This window comes from Mustela lutreola, chromosome 7, assembly GCF_030435805.1.
Source record: "Mustela lutreola isolate mMusLut2 chromosome 7, mMusLut2.pri, whole genome shotgun sequence".
Lineage (NCBI taxonomy): Eukaryota > Metazoa > Chordata > Mammalia > Carnivora > Mustelidae > Mustela > Mustela lutreola.
The window spans coordinates 125,626,682-125,645,714 of record NC_081296.1 but is presented as its reverse complement, the minus strand read 5'-3'; the positions used below and the strand labels follow the sequence as shown (position 1 = coordinate 125,645,714).

At 46.9% G+C, this 19,033-nt stretch overlaps 1 protein-coding gene across 12 annotated transcripts in view; it reads right to left on the bottom strand.

The window, feature by feature from the left end:
- The window catches only part of FOXN3 (forkhead box N3), a 398,912-nt gene that overhangs the window by 30,890 nt on the left and 348,989 nt on the right, over positions 1–19,033 (bottom strand). The window lies entirely within an intron of this gene.

The window sequence follows — 19,033 nt, the reverse complement described above, 5'->3', positions numbered from 1 at the left end:
GGTAAGTTTATCAGACAAAGCATGGTCCCCCCTCATTTTGCTGATTTCGTAATTGATAGGCTGCTGACCTGTGCACCCCCCGAGGCTTGCTCCCCTGGCACAGGGGAGGAAGGGAGTGGGGGTGACAACAGGTTTAGCTCGAGGAATCTTTGGAGGAACTGGGGAAGCTCACAGCACCAAGAAGAGAAAGCCCTAAATATACCTGCATCTAGAAAGCTACACCTAAGACGTCGGGGCATTTCCGTCTGTCAGCAGAATGCAAATTGTGTTTTCCGAGACTGTGTGTGTGCATACAGTGGTGGTGTTGGTGGTGGAGGCATTTAAACAACAACAACAACAACAACAACAACAACAACAAAGACAGGAAATAAAAACTGCACTTCTTAAAATATAAAGAAAAAAAATTAAAGTTATGATGTCGAGGGCACAATGTTGGCTTCCACATCTATTATTGCTTTTAATACGGGACAAAAAAAAAACCCTCCTCACTCCGCTGCTCTAATTCTTAATAGGTTTCTGAATCCTTCCTGATCCCCCAGTTGACAGATGGCAGGTTATATAGAGACAGAGAAAAATATTATCCTTTTATAACTAAATTCATTTTCCTCTGAGAAACAGCGGCGCCGCTGCTATGGAAATGAAAGTTGCCATGGCAACAGTAAACAACCCCCAAGAATGGTCACTGAATAGGCTGAAAAGAACATCTGCCCCAGCGCAGCGTCCCAGCTGCCCTGGGGCGAGACTCGCTCATGGTGCGGTGCTGCAGCGTGGCCGCGCCCCGCCTGTGCCCTGTCCAAATAAATGAAGTGTGCAATTGAAGTCGACATCAAAAATGCCTGCCTCTGCAGATTACTACCTCGGTGTCCGCTAAACCCAGTGACTAATGATGGGGGGCCAGGGGGGCTCTCACTTGTCAGTTCTTGTACAAATTACATACCAAAAAATTCAATTTACTACTAATGGCTTCGCGGCACTTTATTTGGGGTATTATGCTAGGAAATGACTTTTTTACTGTTTAAAAAGTGCATTTTTCATACTCTATATGTGCAGTTTAATTCCGAGGGAGTAATGTGATGCAGCATAAAGTCCCACAAGCGATTAATAACGAGGGCGATGCTGGTTCTAGAAGACAATGTCTCCAAAAAAGGTGATGGCTGGGGGAGGGGTGCGGAGGAAAGGAACTTTACTCTGCAGGCCTTTTTTGATTTTGCCTGCAGGAGGCCCGTTACTTACACTCAATAATGGAGTGAAGGTTTATTTTAATAGTATGGTGTATGAGAAACAGGTAAATTAACTTATTTGGCAACTCCCAGGGTGAAACTCCTAAAACAGTCATCACTCCCCACTGATATTAAGATATATATATATATAGTTATATATAACTATATGTATATATATTTTAGTTGAACTGCAAGACTTAAGGTCCCAATCACGGCTCCTAGGGTTCTTGCTGTCCCTCTGACCTCGCCTCCCCACAGGGCCTGTTGCCAAGAGGCAAGGCTCATAGCTTCTGTAAGACACTGCTGAGGCCTTTTCCCACCCCTCATTTTGGAAAGGGCCCCTTCCTCTCTCAGGGCTGAGAAAACACACACCTGTTTCTCAGCAGAGCAAAGGTTCCTTACTATTCGACAATACAAATGTTGCCAGCAACCAGGGTTGGCCGGGCTGCATGGCCCCTGCCTCCCCAGGTAACTCTTTCTTTTTCTTTTTTCTTTTTTTTTTAAAGATTTTATTATTTGACAGAGAGAGATCACAAGTAGGCAGAGAGGCAGGCAGAGAGAGAAAGAGAGGAGGAAGCAGGCTCCCTGCCAAGCAGAGAGCCCGATGCAGGATTTGATCCCAGAACCCTGAGATCATGACCTGAGTTGAAGGCAGAGGCTTAAGCCACTGAGCCACCAGGCGCCCCTCCCTAGGTAACTTTTACCCAGACTTTTCCTCAACAACCAGGAGGTTCGAGGGGGACAGAACAAGAAGAAATACAGGTTAAAAAAAAAAAAAAAATTCAGTAGACTTTTCCTATTTGTTTCCCCAGAAAAATTAAAGAAAGTTGTTCTTGATTCTTCAAAGACACATGGGACCACAGGAGGAAGGTGCAAAGGGCCACAGATAGACATAAGGAAAGAAACAAGAAGAAAGAGAAAGAGAACCTTTGAAGGAAGAGAGTACCATCAACACCCACATGAATTTCGCAGAACCTAAGGGGCAAGGTGGAAAGTGCTTCAGACCCACAAAACATCACCACGACCACCAATCCCATCCCAGCTGAGCCAAATCGACACATCAACCAACTGAAAATAGGACATTTTAGGACAAGTTCCCCAATTCTTCCTTCCACCCAAGAGCTGTGCATGCCTGAGGCCTCCACAGACAAAGATTCCCCTGGCACCTTGGCCCTCCCGCTCGCCTCTAGGCATTCACAGAAGGCGCCACACCTAGTCTTGCTGAGATCTCGTTCATGATCAATCCCTATGGCCTCACTCTTCATTCTGAATGGACCAGTTCCTATGCCATATAAGCCCAGACATGCAGCCCTGCGGGCAGAATGGGGGAGAGTAGGCATGGGACGCCCTCCTCTTGACGTCTTGCCTTTGGAATTAGCAAACACGCAAAGCACAATGGTCTGAGAAAATGTCCTTCCATGTTCATCATGTGCACACTGGCATCATGGGGGCAGGGGGCTACCCAGTCCCCAGGGAGACACAGGGAGTGCCCTCCCGGGTGTACAGTTTGATGAATTTTATACCAGGGTAACCATCACCAGAAGGAAGACAGAGGGCACAACCAAGATACAGACTTCATCACACCAAAGTTTCCTTGTGCCCCGTGTCTACCCACCCTTGCCCCGGGCTACTCCTGGTTGGCTTTCTCTCCTTCCCGATGGGGCGCCGGCAGCTCACTCCTTACTCCATCACTGAGCAGTATTCTGCTATGTGGGCAGAACTATGCTTTGGTTACCAGTGCACCTAGAGAAGGACATATTGGCCGTTTCCAGCTCGGGATCTTACAGAAGCCCCCATGAGCTTCTGCATTTGTCTTTGGTGAACATGCATCCGCTTCCCTCGGGGAACTGCTGGGAAGAGCATGTTTACCTTCACAGGGGACTGAAAACCTCTCTTCCAAGGAGGCTGGACCATGAATGAGATTCCAGTTATGTGAAAATATGTGAAACTGTCAAGCTTTCACATTTTCTCCCCATCCTCATAGCGGTGTAGTGGTCATTCACTGTGGTTCTGATCTTTATTTCCTTAATGACAAATGAGGTTGAGCATCTCTTTTTTTTTTTTTTTTTTTTTTAAGATTTTATTTATTTATTTGACAGAGAGAAATCACAAGTAGATGGAGAGGCAGGCAGAGAGAGAGAGAGAGGGAAGCAGGCTCCCTGCTGAGCAGAGAGCCTGATGCGGGACTCGATCCCAGGACCCTGAGATCATGACCTGAGCTGAAGGCCAGCGGCTTAACCCACTGAGCCACCCAGGCGCCCCAAGGTTGAGCATCTCTTGATGTGTATAATGACCACTGGGGCATCTTCTTTGATGAATATTCTGTTCAAGTTTGTGCCCCCGCTTAATTGGGTTGCTTAACCCAACTGTAAAGTTGTAAAGTTCCTTAAACATTCTGGATAGAGTCCTTTGTTACATATATTTTTTCCTCAGTCCATGGCTTCCCTATCCAGTTTCTTAATAGTGTCTTTTAAGAGGCAGAATTTATGAACTTTTTTTTACAACTCAATGTTTTGTTTGCTCCAACTAAGAACTCTTTGCCTACCCCAACGTTGCAAAGATTTCCCTCCTGAGCAGCTTCTTTTTGAGTCTCACACATCAGTGTAACATTATCTGGGCTCGTACTCAGATTTACAGGGTAATGAACATGGACATCGTCAACCAGAACTCTCTTCATCCGCAGACCGAGAACAGTACAGATCAACACCAGAAAGATCCGCTTGGGCTCCAGGTGGGTTGGGGGAACACCAGGCAGCCTGAGAGACGATATGGTCCACCATGTTTCTATGGAAAAAGGTCTCTTGGACCTGCGGCTAGACATCTCCATGCCCTGACGTTCGTCACACCCCGACATCCTGTGTGTGCCTCAGAGCTCACACCCTGCCATCCCTCCTCCCCAAAGAGATGCCACGATGCTCAATCATCTACCTACTGTTTCTCAGTTTTCTTCCCATTTTAAGAAAATATGAAGGTAGTATGTTAAGAAAAAATAAACACAATGTGGATATAATGTGAGAAATAAATGTCTTCCCTGTAGACCCATTCCCAGATAGACACTTGAGTGAGCTCACTGATGGGAGGCATTTATACTCATGCACATAGACTGACTCTTTAAAAAGAGGTTTATATGGGAAATACTTTTCTGCCATTTTTTTCCTTCAAGTTTTTACTAGGTAACAGATCTTAGCCACCTTTCATATTCATGTATGTTATCTGAAGTTCTTCTGTGGTGATTTTTTCATGCATAAAAACAAGCCACACTGTTTGGGCTGACATTTTCTTTACTTTAGGCTGCAGATTACTGGGAGGGCAAACACAAAACACCCGGAACCAGTGCCCAGCACACTGCCTCTGCCAATAAATCCTGAGCCCCTGAAGACTCGGCCTCAGCAAAGCAACCTCCTCTCCTTCCCTGAGTCCCCATTCCTCAGAGGATGTGGCATGGCCCATACCCTCCCTTCTCTGCCTGCTCACAGCTCTTACTTCCTCAACGTCTCTCTGGCCCACTTGCTACCTTGGGTGACGTGGTACTTTTGTGAGCCCACAATGGGTTTCCCTGGAAGATTCCATTCTCTGTGGTCAAGAGAGACCAGAGGTGGCTCACTTCTTTAGACAAGAGAAGCTTTCTGATGGAAGCTTTGGAATAGGATGCTTTTGATCAAGGATGCTGGCTGGTCTTGAGTTTTTTGACTGGAGAGATTGGGGGTGATGAGGCAACTGGTCTGGGGCTGGGGGATGCTTCTGCTCTGAGGGCATGGCTGATTCTGAAGGATAAAAGGTCCTGAACCCGATGCAGGGGAAGGTGAGCAGTGGGATGACTGAATGGGATTCTCCCGGGGCTAAAAAGAGAGGTTTTCTTCCCCCCAAATGGTTCAATCCAGCTTATGAGCAGAAGAGGAAGATATTTTGGTCAGGAATACTTTCTAGGAATGAAGATCCACTCGGCAGGAAAAGCCTTCACGTGTTGCCTCTCTGGGGGACGGGGGTGAGGGGTACAGGAGCATTAAAGAAGCATTACCCTGTTTATTTTTGGAGAGGAGAGTCTTCCTAAAGTATGTAATTCAGCATCCTCATACAGAAACCCCAAGTCATTTACCACTGCTTAATTCAGTAGAACATCAAGTGTGCCATCATGGACGCCTAGTAAAGTTATGACCATCCTTAAAATGGAGCCTATCTCAAACCGGGATTTAAAAAATGTCTTCTTCTGCGCATGCTTCGGTTAATAAATGTTACTTCTCCTCTGGACCAGCTCCCAGCATCCCATTTCAATTTTCCTCTTTAATGTGGTTGTCTTATCACACTGCCTCCTCTCTGCAGTACGAGACTGAAAAAACGGCCACACATCTCAAAAAGGCTTTCAAATCCTCTTCTCATGAAGGTACATACACAATTACATTACGCTCCAGCGAGATAATAAGTAGCAAAGTTTCTAGAACCAATGGCTCAGCTTTTTAGATGAAAAAAATACAGATTGCACTTCATTTCGCCAAAATGTAGAGATGGGTTTCTTTGGGGCATGGAGATGAGGCCGGGGTGAGGTGGGAAGCGGCCTTTCGTCTGTGGGTGTGATGGGAAAAGAACTGGTCAAGGCACGAGGATCCTTGGGAGTCAAGAATCTTGGGTACCTGTGGCTAATTAACGCGTGACTTCAATTTTGCTGGGATGGAATTCATTTCTCTTAAAATGGTGGGGGGTGGCTGCAGACTTGGCAGGGGACAGATTGATTTTTTTTTTTTAAACTGCATTCCACATACTTCCTCACTTTGTCTCGAAAGTCCTCCAACTTCCTCTTCCCTTTCCAGCTAGTGGCTGCCAGAACTATGGGACTCCATGGGGCGCCTACCAAATGGTGTTATTTGTTCCAACATCTTTGGAGAGAACGAACACTCTTACTAAAGCTAGTAGAGTACCCTACCGTTTCTGGACAGCCATGACCTGTCATTCTGGGCATCTGCGGGGTCTGCTTTGAGCACCCATCCAGCTGACATCTTGTGCAACTTGTGATTCCTAGAGTGGCTGCTGTCTGCACTCATTCTCCTTCCTCTGGGGGGGTCATAGGAGACAAACCAGAACACAAGGGACAGCTGGAAGCCCTTGGTTCAATCCTCATGGCCCTAGACTGCTACAAAGTGTGAGTACCATCCTTTGCATCGCTGAGCTGACCGATCTAACAAAATGGTAACAAATTCCCATATGGGAAGCCTGAGAATTATAAGCAATGATTCTCTTAGCAATGGTTTAATGGTGCACAGATCCCATGTGTTTATTTCTGTCTACTCCCCATCACACCTGAAACGTTTTATAGGAAGGTGAAAAATCTTTATATAACTGAGTAAAAAGGATTCAAGAAGCATAAAGAAACCATCAAACAACAGATGACACACACATGGACAGAAATTATGAGGCAGGACCCCATACTCATTCAGTCAAGTGCACACATCAAAGTGCACATATTCTCTCAAATTCTCCACCAGAACGTGAGCCCTGAGGCAGGGCTCACCCTCTGCGGCCCCTGTTCCCAGCACCTGCAGCAGCGCCTGGAACACAGATCAACAGCTGCTGAACAGACCAAAGCATGGCTTACCCAACAGCTGTCTGAGGCTGAGGATGATGATTCCAGGGCATAAGCCTCTCTCTCTCTTTCTCTCTCTCTTTTTTAAAAGAAAGTTAACACTTTTGTAAAAATCTGTTTATTTTTAAGTGAGCTTTAGGCCCAATGTGGGGCTTGAACTCCTGACCCTGACTGAGATCCAGAGTCACATGTTCTACCAACTGAGCCAGCCAGGTGCCCCAGAGCATAAACCTCAGGATATGCAGTGGAATCCCCTGGAAACTCCAGAAAACCAATGTCAGGCCCCAACCCAGACAACACTGAGCTTTGCAAAAATTCACCAGAGGAGGCTGCTGTGTAGGAAAGGTGAAGAAGCACCCTGTACTAAGCTTATGTGTACATGTGCTATGGTCAAAAAAGCAGGTTTTTTTCAATCAAATGATTGCAAATAGTATACATCTAATATAAATTGATATGAAATTTACTTTGTTGCTGCTGTCTTTTTAACCTTTTCCTTTTTGTAAAGTCCCTAGGCCTGGGTTATGAGAAAGGATATCTATGTTTGTGGCTTTGAAACCACTGAAGTAGGGAGTGGCACTCTTTGGCCACTGCAGCAATCAATCAAGACATCTCTTACGGCAGCCTCTGATCTCACAGGGGAGTGCTGTCAGATGTACTGAGATCATTTACCGCGAATATTTCTTTCACTTCCCTGTTGGCTGAAGGTTCTTAAGATGCGGTATTCACTATGGAGAGGAGATGCAAACATCTGAGGGATTCGCACAGCCAGATTGGGGGGGGGGGAGAGGAGAGGGAGCTGTCACCACAAAGTCCAGTGGGCAATCTTCACAATGGATGGGAGTTTAGGGAATAAAAACCTTAAGCAAAGGTTGACTCCAAGTGGTGATTTAAAAATCATCTTTATGATGGAACTTTGAGCTAGAGAACACCAAGTGTCTCTTCTCCAAAACACAGAGTCCAAGAAAACCCCGAACTCTTGCTACTCTGAAGAAATGAGGCAAGTTGAAATTCCTAAGCAAGCTGAACCTAAGAGTTGTTTTTGCAACAAAAGAGAATCTAAATTAAGCTGAGAGGGTAGGGGATGAATGATCAGCAAATGCATTTTAAGCATTATTAGGCTCCCATTCACACATTTTCTGATTTTTTTTCTCAGCTTAAAAGCAGTGTCTGGTGAACTCAGCTCTGAGAAGCAATCACCATCCCCTCTGCAAACTAGGAACACATTTATCCGTCAGATCCCTTTCGAACTTGTGTAAATTGCCCATTTATTGCCCCAAATTCCATTTCATCACGCACAAGCGGATTTGAGGAAAAAGTTCTGGATGAAAAGTACAGAGCTCAGGGTGCACCCTGGGCTGGGAGACAGGTGACTCCCTGAGTCAGTCGCTGTCACTGGGTCAAGGTCACTCCTGCTTCTCTGCTTGAAAAGTTAAAAAAAAAAAAAAAAAAAAAAAAAAAGGCAGCTCACGGACACGCCCCCCAGCAGAAGCTTCCAGCTTGTTTTCTCCAGGCAACGACAAACACTTTACCTGGGTATCTGCTGGGTCTCCTCATTCAAATGTCCCCCTTGCTTTCGCACTTCTGAGAGGTCTGCGTCTCATTTTCTGTCTTTCCAAATCTGTGCTTCCAAGCCCTTTTCTGGGGGCACGGGAGGGCTCACCCCGTCTCTCTGGCACTGCCACTCCCATACCTCTTTTACCCAATCTCTGAACTTCCCTACTGATACATGTTTACCTCTTTAATGTCCCTGACCAGTTGTGGAAGTTTTACTAGCCCCTACCTGGGAGCAAACAGAGGAGCCACATGGACGCAGGGTGACAGTACAAAGGTCTAAAATTCTAGAACCTGGAGATCAGGGTAAAGGTGACAGGAGAACCAGAACAGGGTATGACCTCTGTCCTAGGAGTCGTAACCATTTTGTAGGAGGCAAGGAGGGAGTTCTGGTTTGGTTCTGTTTGGCTCATTCATCTGTGCTGCAGCTGTTTGTCTGTAATGGGGTAAAAACATTTTTTTTTAACTTCTTGCAGGTGAATGAGAAACTATATTCCTTGCAGGTGCCCTTCCCTTTGCACCTCATTCAGTGTAAATCCACTTAATGGGTTCTCTGGTTCTCTTGACATATCCCTCCCTGGAGATGTGGTAACTCTGAGCCAGGGAGCAGAGGAGACATCAGGGATTTTGGAAAAGGGGATTCCGACACCGGGAGGAGGAATACAGGGAATTAATGCTGAAGGCCTCTAGACTCTGGAACTGTATTTGTTTCGAAAACATCCTGCTTGGTCCTGGCTTCTTCAAGCAGGGATGGAGCCAAAGTCCACCACTGAGCTGGGACCTGGAATTGGGGCGGGGGGTGTTTCCTGAGAGCCCTGAGAACCGAAGGTCCTGGCCACACTCATGTCTCAGTTAAGAAGGCTTTGGCTGTCTGAGGCAAACCCAGTGATAGAACCAGGCCCAGAGATCCCCAGCATAGGAACCGAAAGCCCGCGGCACAGTGAGAGCACCCGAGGACAGACAGGGCGTGCCCCCGGCCAGAAGTCCTAGGGAGCACCGGTACGTGCGGCTCGAGTCCTCTTCTCCCTCTCCACTGTTAGCTCTTCTTTCTCAACTGCCGCTTCTCCCCACCAACAGAAGATCCATTCCTGCCCAGTGCCCAGCCAGAAAGCCGCCTCCTCTGCTCGTGAAGGTCACGGGGCTGCAGGCAAGCCCGGCGCGCGCTCCCGCAGCTCCAGCTGCTCGCCTGGCAGCCCGGCCCCCACCCGGCAGCGCGGCCTTGCTGCTGCTGACAACTGAATATTTCCATTTGCACGGCAGCGTCCGTGAGGTCTGTCTTCAACCGGGAGATGTGCAAAGCCTCTTTTTCCAGAAGCAGAGATCTCGTCTTGGAGTGACACTGGCAGGTGTGTTAGCAAGAGGAACCGTCACTCACAACCCTGACATCAGAATTCCAAGGCACAAATCAGCTGCTTGCCCCTTTGCATCGCTTTCCTCCCTAAGATGAAAGCAAGAGGAACCGTAGGGGGAACTCTGAACACCAGGCTCACTTTGTCCGGGAACGTGTGTATTACGCTGACTCACAAGAATTTCAAAAGGGACCACGGAAGCATTGATTTCTTCCAGCTCTGACAGTAGACTGCCATCAGACAGACGCATTAGCAACCTGAAACTTACCCCATGCCTTCTGCACAAACGTCTACCATACTGAATCTGACGCACTGTCCCATGTAATGCCCAGCATCTGTAGGTGCCCATGCCGCACACAGTTACGCAGCTGAAACGACCTTTGTGGCAAGTTTTTCCTATGCTGAAATCAACTTCCTTCCTTAAGAGCTCCTTCTCAAACACCTGGAAGGGGAGACCACTGCGACACCACAGTTGACCCCACAGCAGTGAGATGCCACGGCGTGGGTAATGTTAGGCTCTCCGCCTGGGGGTGATGCCCAGCACTTCCCTTTACTACTCCCAGACCAGTCCCAGGGTCTTCTAGGAACCCATTTGCAGTCAGAGGACATGGATGGGTGTGGGGAGAACAAATAAGAAAATAATTCATCTGCTTACGACCCAATGAGTAATCAGTTACGGTATCCCCAGAGAGGACGCCCCAAGAGGCTGGAACCGGAGAATCATGCAGGAAGGAGAGATTCACAGCTGGAGGCAGCATGGAGGGGCAGGGAGTTCAGAGCAATGTGTCATTCCCCACCTTGACCCTCTGTACACCTATATCGTGGGGATGTGAGTTCAAGGACGTATGGCAGAATTCTCCCACTTTGCTGTAATTGATTTTTCAAATGAAAGTTTAGTATGTTCTTTGGGGAGCGGCCAATCTACCCACCGCCCAGAATGGCTCTCCCCACCACCACGCCATGTGCCTGTGGCAAAAGAGGAAGACCAGACCCCCAGGTCTGCAAGTAGAGGGAGACGGAGGGCAGCAAAACTAGTGCCTAGCCCACAGGGTTGTGTGAGAAGATGGACAATGAAGCCAGCCCACAGGAAGTCACCCTCTGGGGAGGCCGAGTGTGACAGGGAGGTGAAGGGCCGGGCAGGATGGCCGAAAGCTCACATCACTGTCTTCAGGTTTTTCGCTACCTAGTCAGGAGGTCTCTGAACGCCCAAAGGGCCCCAAGGCAGGAAGGCGATCAAGAATGGACCAGGGAGGGGCGCCTGGGTGGCTCAGTGGGTTAAAGCCTCTGCCTTCAGTTCAAGTCATGATCCCAGGGTCCTGGGATCTAGCCCCGCATCCGGCTCTCTGCTCAGCAGGAAGCCTGCTTCCTCCTCCTCCTCTCTCTCTCTCTCTCTGCCTGCCTCTCTGCCTACTTGTGATCTCTGTCAAATAAATATCTTAAAGGGGCGCCTGGGTGGCTCAGTGGGTTAAGCAGCTGCCTTCGGCTCAGGTCATGATCTCAGGGTCCTGGGATCGAGTCCCGCATCGGGCTCTCTGCTCAGCAGGGAGCCTGTCTCCTCCTCTCTCTCTCTCTGTGCCTGCCTCTCTGCCTGTTTGTGATCTGTCTCTGTCAAATAAATAAATAAAATCTTTAAAATAAATAAATAGATAGATAGATAAAATCTTAAAAAAAAAAAAAAAAAAAAAAAAAAAGAATGGACCATGGAGGAAGGGGACTTCTGCATGCCTTTAGCCCTCAGAAAGCAAATGGCTCTCTGGTCACCGGCTTCCCAAATGAAAGAAGAATTTACTATTAAAACACAGTTACTTAAATCCTGCCTGGGGCATCTTATCAAGAGATCAGAAGGAAATACAGATACAAGCAGGTCCCCTTCCTTACAGATAAAGACAGACAGACAGACACACACACCAATCACCCACGGACACCTGCTGGCAAGTGGGTCCTTGAAAGTCATCTCTTTCTCCCTTAGAGACCCAAGCTTCAGATACAGAGAGGAAAGAAAGGAGGCGGAAGCACGTTTCCCACGACAGACTTGGAGGTCCGAACTCCTGCTTCAGTCGGTACATCCCTCACGGAGGACCCCAGCGCTGCTTTTGGGCAGCGGGAGCCTGGCCTTCCTTGCTAGGCAGTGATGCTTAAAGCTGCCAGTCCATCCCCTCGGCTGTTCTTTCAACGCGAACTGTGGCTGCTGAGTCTTAGGACTACTGGTCACTGTGCCTGTCTGGGCCTCGGTTTTAATGCCGAGTCTTTCACGCTTTCTGGTCTAATCCTCTCCATCCTGCCCCCCAATGCATTAAAGGGGAAAAAAAAAAAGAAAAAAAAAAGACTAAAGCAAATCTTTATTTGCTTGGTATATTTTTTAACCTTTGTGTAGTTCTCTGAAACACATTTGTTCAGAAACAACCTACATTATGAAATATTATCAGTTGAGAAATAAAAATAAAAGTACCAGCAAAGCACTTCTTTTCCGTCATCGTACAGGGTCTTCCCCTAATGTCTGTCTCAAACTGGCTCCTGGGATGTCCTGAACCTCTTAGGGGTGCACAGTCGGTGGGTACACTGAGGAGCCTGTGATAATATAACGGGTACTGACTCCGTTTCCACACTCTGCAGAGTGTGTCCTCAGTTGCACATGACCCACGGGCACCACCCACCCATGGCTGAGAATGAAAAATACCATCACACTGATAATCAGCAATTCCTTTCAGATCCAGTGCAAAACCGACATAAAGACTCAAGATGAACGCTGTTCGTATCATGAGCATAAAAGGATTAAGCTTCCCACTCAACAAAATTGAAGCCCAACACGGGTGCTACTGGGAGAGAAATGAGGGGGAGTTGAGCCCGCCCTAATCCTGAAGGAGATTCCAACCTTCTCTAAGGAAGAGCCCAGAACTCCAAGAGTCCAAAGGCAAGGAGGTTGGGAATGACTGGCCTGGGCTTAAAATTTAGTCTGACCATAAAGTAGAAGGCTGATCTTCTGGTGGGTGAATTTCTGAAAACAGAAATCTGTTCTGAAGACAATGCTCACAGAAGTTTCCAGAACGGTTTTGTTTCTGGGAATGGATGCAATCCTGAAACAAGGACTGTGGTTGTAAGGAGTCTACTTTGAAGGATCCCCCTTTCTGGGGGGTTGGGGAGGGGATGTGTTCCATAAAAACAAAACAAAAAAACCAAACCAAACCAAACCTGAGCTCCTTACTTGCCAGCCCCACAGTACAAGTGGTTAAAATACCTCGTACATAAAAATACTAAGGGAGTGTAATGTGGAATAAAGTAAACCTAAGTGCTGAGGGCAAGACCTCTGTCAGGGGAGCATGCTTTTAGAAGAAGTGAGTTCAGGCCAAACCTGATGTCCTCTTACTTATTCCAGAACTATCAATGCTAAGCCAAATAAAGGTTTTCAGTTTGTGTCTGGGGCATATCTGTTTTTGAAAAATAATCAAGAGAGATGACCATCACCAGACACTATAATGAACAGACGCGGGCAGGCTCTGAAGGTGAAAGTGACAACAGGCGACGGTGTGGTCGGGACGGTCTGCTCCCACTGGGGCTGCTGCAGGGACAGAACCATCTGGAGACAGCTTCACAGGCTGACCCAGCAAGCTGGTGATCAGGTTACTTCGTGAGAATGGAGTTCATTCTCTTACCACGAGACGCGTATTTCATCTTTCAGTAGGAAAAACGTTCCAGTAAGGATGATGCGGGCGAAACTGCACAAAGACTAGCGCTGGACAGAAAAGGGGAAGGAAAGGTCTGTCAACTGCCACTGAGCCAGCCGCTGTGGCTCTCTCACCCTTGCAAGACTCTTCTAGGAGGCGTTCAGCAGATTCTCACCAAGCCCAAGTCCCACCTGGGGGTCTTCAGGCTCCGGCTGAGCAGGAGAGCAGAGTAGCCACTGTCCTTTCAAAGTAAGGGCTTGGGGGGGGGGTGGCTGAGGAGTGGAAGAGAGGGGAAATGAAACTGATGATCTTTTTTTAAGCATATCCAGGCTTTGCCACCAAGGGAGACTCCTGGCGATGGGAACTCGGCCCACCCTTGGAGGCCGGAGAGGCCCAGCTGACTGCTGTCCCCTGAGATGATTCCCACCCTAGACAATGTGCGTGTGCAGTGAGGCAAGACAGGATGCAGGAGACAGACTTAAGGACGAGAGACACCCCAGAAATCTGGACTTTGGCTTGAATTATGATGGAGGGAAAAATGCTGGGAGGCCTTCATCTCTTCCCTTGCCCCGTATTTATTTCTCACTCTGCTTCTCCTGGGTAAGAAAAAGAACAGGTTTTTGGGGTACCTGGGTGGCCCAGTCATTAAGTGTCTACCTGCAGCTCAGGTTATGATCCCAGGGTTCTGGGATGGAGCCCCGCATCCAACTCCCTGCTCAGCGGGAAGCCTGCTTCTCCCTCTCCCACTCCCCCTGCTTGCGTTCCTCTCTTGCTGTGTCTCGCTCTGTCAAATAAATAAATAAAATCTTAAAAGAAAAGAAAAAGCCAATTTTTTAAAGGTTTTTGCTTTTTAAACAGAAATGCTCTTGACAGAGCCAATCTCACCTGAGACTGAATCCACATACTCAATAGTCTTCTTTGAAAGTTATTTTTCAGGCGGTCTGCTGTATTTTGCACGTGGATGACAGGATTATGGCAAAACGGGACGAATGAACTAAAACCTGGTGCACCCCCCTTTTAAGCAACTTGCCCCAGGAGCCCCCTCTCCTCTGGCGCCTCCTGCCAAAGAAGGCTCCAAATCCCTTTTAGAACTAGCGTCCGGTGCCAGAGTCACCTGGTGGGGGTTCATGGGGTCCTGGAGCGGAGGGATGGCTGGCTGTGCCTTGAGTGTGTGGGGACAAGCCATATATGGCTCTGCCACACGCAGCCCCACCACAAAGCCTCCTCTGCAAACCTCCACTGTGGTCTCTCCCTGCCAGACACCCAGGGCTCTTCTCAAGCTCTTCTCAAGGTGACCAGTAACCTGCCTTGGGGTAGCTCCTAGTCACTTTTTGGGCATATGTAGCATCTGCTCAAAGAGATGATCTCCCTTGTCAGTGGGGACACACTTCCCCCTCTCAGTAGTCCCCATGGGAGGCTAGTGATCATTCACCTTCTGGAACAATACCTCTCTTCTCACAAGCCTGCCTTATTTGCACTCTGCGAAAAAGGAGGAATTCTTGTCATTGAATTCTTCATTTAGGAAGGATGCTGGCTTCAAGAGCAGAAGATACACTGAGGGCCGCAGGTGGCCATACATTCTACAGATTGAATCACAACTTCAGGTACCTGAGTAGAATCTCTTCTCACTTGCTGAACTGCCACAGATGGCTGGCAAAGTATAAAGACAGTGACTCTACCAGGTTGTCAAGACCTGACCGAGCGCTTGCCTCCATCAAGGGTGTTCTGTTCCACAAGAAATGGACTTTTAAGGATGTCTCATTCATTCCTGATGAGTTTCCAGGCTCTGCTACTTCTAGAACCTACCACATGATCAACCACAAAAGCCTCCTTGTGCTTAGGTCGGGCTTAATACTTCCATATTCTGTGGTATAGCCTGCAATGCTGACTTTAAAAGCCAAAGAAACATTAATCTTAGTCTCCAGAGGGGCTTAGGGTTAGAGGCAAACAGGATGTGCTTCTGAGTAGTCTGTAAACTCATCAAAGAAGCTATACATACTATCAAGGTGCTAAAACATTTGGGTGGAGTCGGAGATCCACAGCAAACGGAAGAACTGCATGGTTAACTTCATTTGTGGCAACAGACTGGAGTCTCCAACACTTCCCACTTAAAGGCAACCGGTCTAGAGCAGGAAACATACATAATAAGACCAGAGCACCTTGTTGCACTAGAAAATGAGGACACTATCGAAGTCTATGGACTTCATTTCAAGTCTAACCTCAGGAACCTACTTGAGGGCCCTCCCATTGGACAAAGATGGGACAGTTTGAATTCCTATGAGGATGATAAGTGCATTAAATTGAAATACATCAAAAATGCTTACATCTAATAGTTTTTAATGATATTTAAAAAAAAATATTGGAGCTCATTGGCCATCTGTGGGAAGTGCTAGGGAACTGACTCATGGTTTGAAAACTGATGAAAGCAAGAAGCAGGCAATGGCTCTGCCTTTTGTACACGAAATATACCTGACCTAGCTAAATGATTGAGATGTTCCTCTATATAGCCTGGGTGGCTCAGATGGGTGAGCGTCTGGCTCTTGGTTTTGGCTCAGATCATGTTCTCAGGGTCATAAGACCAAGCCTTAAGTCAGGCTCAGAGCATGCTCTCTCTCCCTCCCCCTCTCTAAAATAGATAAATAAATAAATAGATAGATAAATAGATAAATCTTTTTTTTTTTTAAGTATCCTAGATAATACATGAAAAAGGAATGGTAAAATTTTGCAAGCCTCTAATGAATTAATTTATCTAAGCACTGATAACCAATAGCTGTTAACATCACACAAAAAAGAAACAGATACAATGTATTACCCAATAGAGGTATGAACCCCTCTTAGAACTAAGTAATCTTACCCCCCAAAAAGGGTTCATCTGGAGACACTTGGCACTGTTTGTGGAGATATTTCAGTTGTTGTGACTGGTGTGTGTGTGTGTGTGTGTGTGTGTTTGTACACTACTGGCATCTAGTGTGTAGAGCCCAGAAATGCTGCAGACCATTGTACACTGTAGAGGACAGCCTCCCACAGCCAAGAATTATCTGGCCCTAAACATCAGTTGCCAAGGTTGAAAAAATCCTGTTCTGGATTTAATACCCAATTTATAGAAAATCCAGGGGACAAAGGAACAAGTTAAATGGCAACACAAGTTGAATCAGCAGAATTCAGACTGTAGCAAACTCTACAGAACAACTCAAATTCTTAACCAGCAGCAGCAGCAAGAAAAAACGACAGACTGGACAGATGATTATGGAAGGGAGCCAAGAGACGGAGAGATGTAAGGGACAGACCAATGGATTACAGTGTATGAACCTTATTTGGTTCCGGATTTGAAAACTAGTGGTTAGAAAAACTACAAGCAAGGGGAGCTGGGGTGTGCAGGAGGTTGAGTGTACCATTCTTGATTTTGGCTCAGGGCCTGATCCGAGGGGCATGGGATTGAGGCCCATGTTGGGATCTGCGCTCAGAATGGAGTCTGCTTGAGATTTTTCCTCCCTATTCCTCTGCCCCTTCCTCTTGTGGGTGACCGCGCTTTCTCTCAAATAAATAAATCAATCTTAAAAACAAACCCCAAAACCAAAAAAAAAAAAAAAAAAAACCCAAAACAAAACAAAACAAAAAACCCTCCAAGCAATTGGGGAAAAGTAAACATTGATGAATTACTAAGGAATTATTTCTGAGATGTAACTGACATATAACATTACACAAGTTTAAAGTGTACAAAATAATTTGATATATACTGCAAAATAATAATGAAAAATAAACTCCCCACAGTAAGTTAACGTCCATTACCTCACACAGTTACAACGTTTTTCCCTTGTGATGAGAACTTTTAAGATCTAAGCAATTTATTAAAAACTTTAAGGTGTATTATTGATACCGTGACTGTGCTTTTTTACAGTTGATCTTAGCCAAAAGGCCGAGAAGCAATGTAACTGTGCTTTTTTTAAAAAAATATTTTATTTATTTATTTGAGAGAGCACGCATGTGCACGAGCGGGGTGAGGGGGGTATTATGGAGGGGCAAGGGAGCAGGAGAGGCAGAGCTCGACTCAGGGCTTGATCCCAACACCCTAGGATTACAATCTGAGCAGATGGCAGATGGTTAACCAAATGAGCCACCCAGGCGTCCCGTGACTTTTTTTTTTAAAAAATATATATTTCCTGTCTTTTTGAGTTACATACTGAAATATACACAGAAGAAATTCCACAGTACTGGGGATATCCCAAATCCCTGTTCCTTGGGGGTAGAAGGTGGTGGGGAGTGGGAGAGGTACAGATGTAGCAACACACCTGGTCGGGATTTACTGATCATCAGGCGACAGGTGAAAGAGGTCTGTTCTGTTTTTTGCAACATATATTGAAATGTTCCAAATAAAAAATTTTAACAGAAAAAAAAGCAAAATGAAGGCAAAATAATACCAGTCCAACTGCAGCTGGTGTGGAATGTGCTCTTTAGGAACAAAAATATGGCCCACAACATGGAGCTCCGGTGACTCTGGGCTCCCAGAAGGCCACTGGTGAATACTGGCTAGGTCTAGACTCACTGAAGTTTCACTTCCCTCTGGAACACGAGTTAAATTTGACCTTCCGCTGGAATAAGAGTTAAACAGGGCTTAAACGTGATGCTTAACCAGCGTGATAAAGCACAGCAGGCCCAATTTACTTTGTCTTACGGTGCATGCCTGGTTGAGGTTGGGGGAGTGTGCACGGGGCGGGGAACGGGGTCAGCACCCTCCTGACCCCTGAAGGTAATTAACTTATACTTCCAAGCAGGAGGTACCATTCTCTTTAACTCAGCAGGCAGAACTGTACATAATTAGAGGTCATAATTACGGCTCTCTTTTTAAAATGTGACCATAGTATCCAAATTGACCTCTTGTGGCAGCGCTGCCTACACGCTGGGAGTACATAAAAGGCGGGCACAGGCCCTACCCGGCGTCACAGTGATGGGCAGCCCGAGTCCCCAGGCAGTTTGCGAGGTCAGGCATCTATGCTTACTCCCCGTGGAACTCCGGACTGTTTGGGGGTTTACTAATTATCATTTTTCACGGAGTAACGTTTCATTTCTTTGAATAGACACGGACTAGCCAAAGCTTCAGCATCATCTCTTTGACCATGGCAGAGAGGCAAAAGGAACCACTCGAATTAATAGGCTAGGAATGACTGCATATCGACTGTCTAATTCACCATGCAATATTGCCAACGTTGCAAAGATCAGTCCCCGATCATTTTCTCACTTGGGTGTTTTGTGAAGTTGCTGCAGAGACTCAACTTTACTTTAAAAATTTGGATTTATTGTTATTTTATGACCCCCCTCATAACTGGCCTCACCTAGCAATATTTCTAGCGTATACGGCCCGAATCATTATACAGAACAAATCGTTTTGTGGGCAAATAGAACCCAGCCAGACTGCTTTCCGTTCGCAGCGCAGAGTGATAGCATTCCTGAGCTAGCGGAGACCCTAGGAAACCATCCTACAGATGAAATGCCTGAGGCAGGTCCAGAGAGAGGGGAAGCCAGAGCCAGGGCAGAAAATCACGCACGGGGTGAGGAACTCCCGGAAACACTTAAGGACCCACTCGTGGTTTGTGCCTCACTTGGTGGTCACGATAATTCCAGTTCCCGCTTCCAACAGAAAACCCCGGCAGCTCCTCTGTGTCTCTCCTGCCCCTCAGG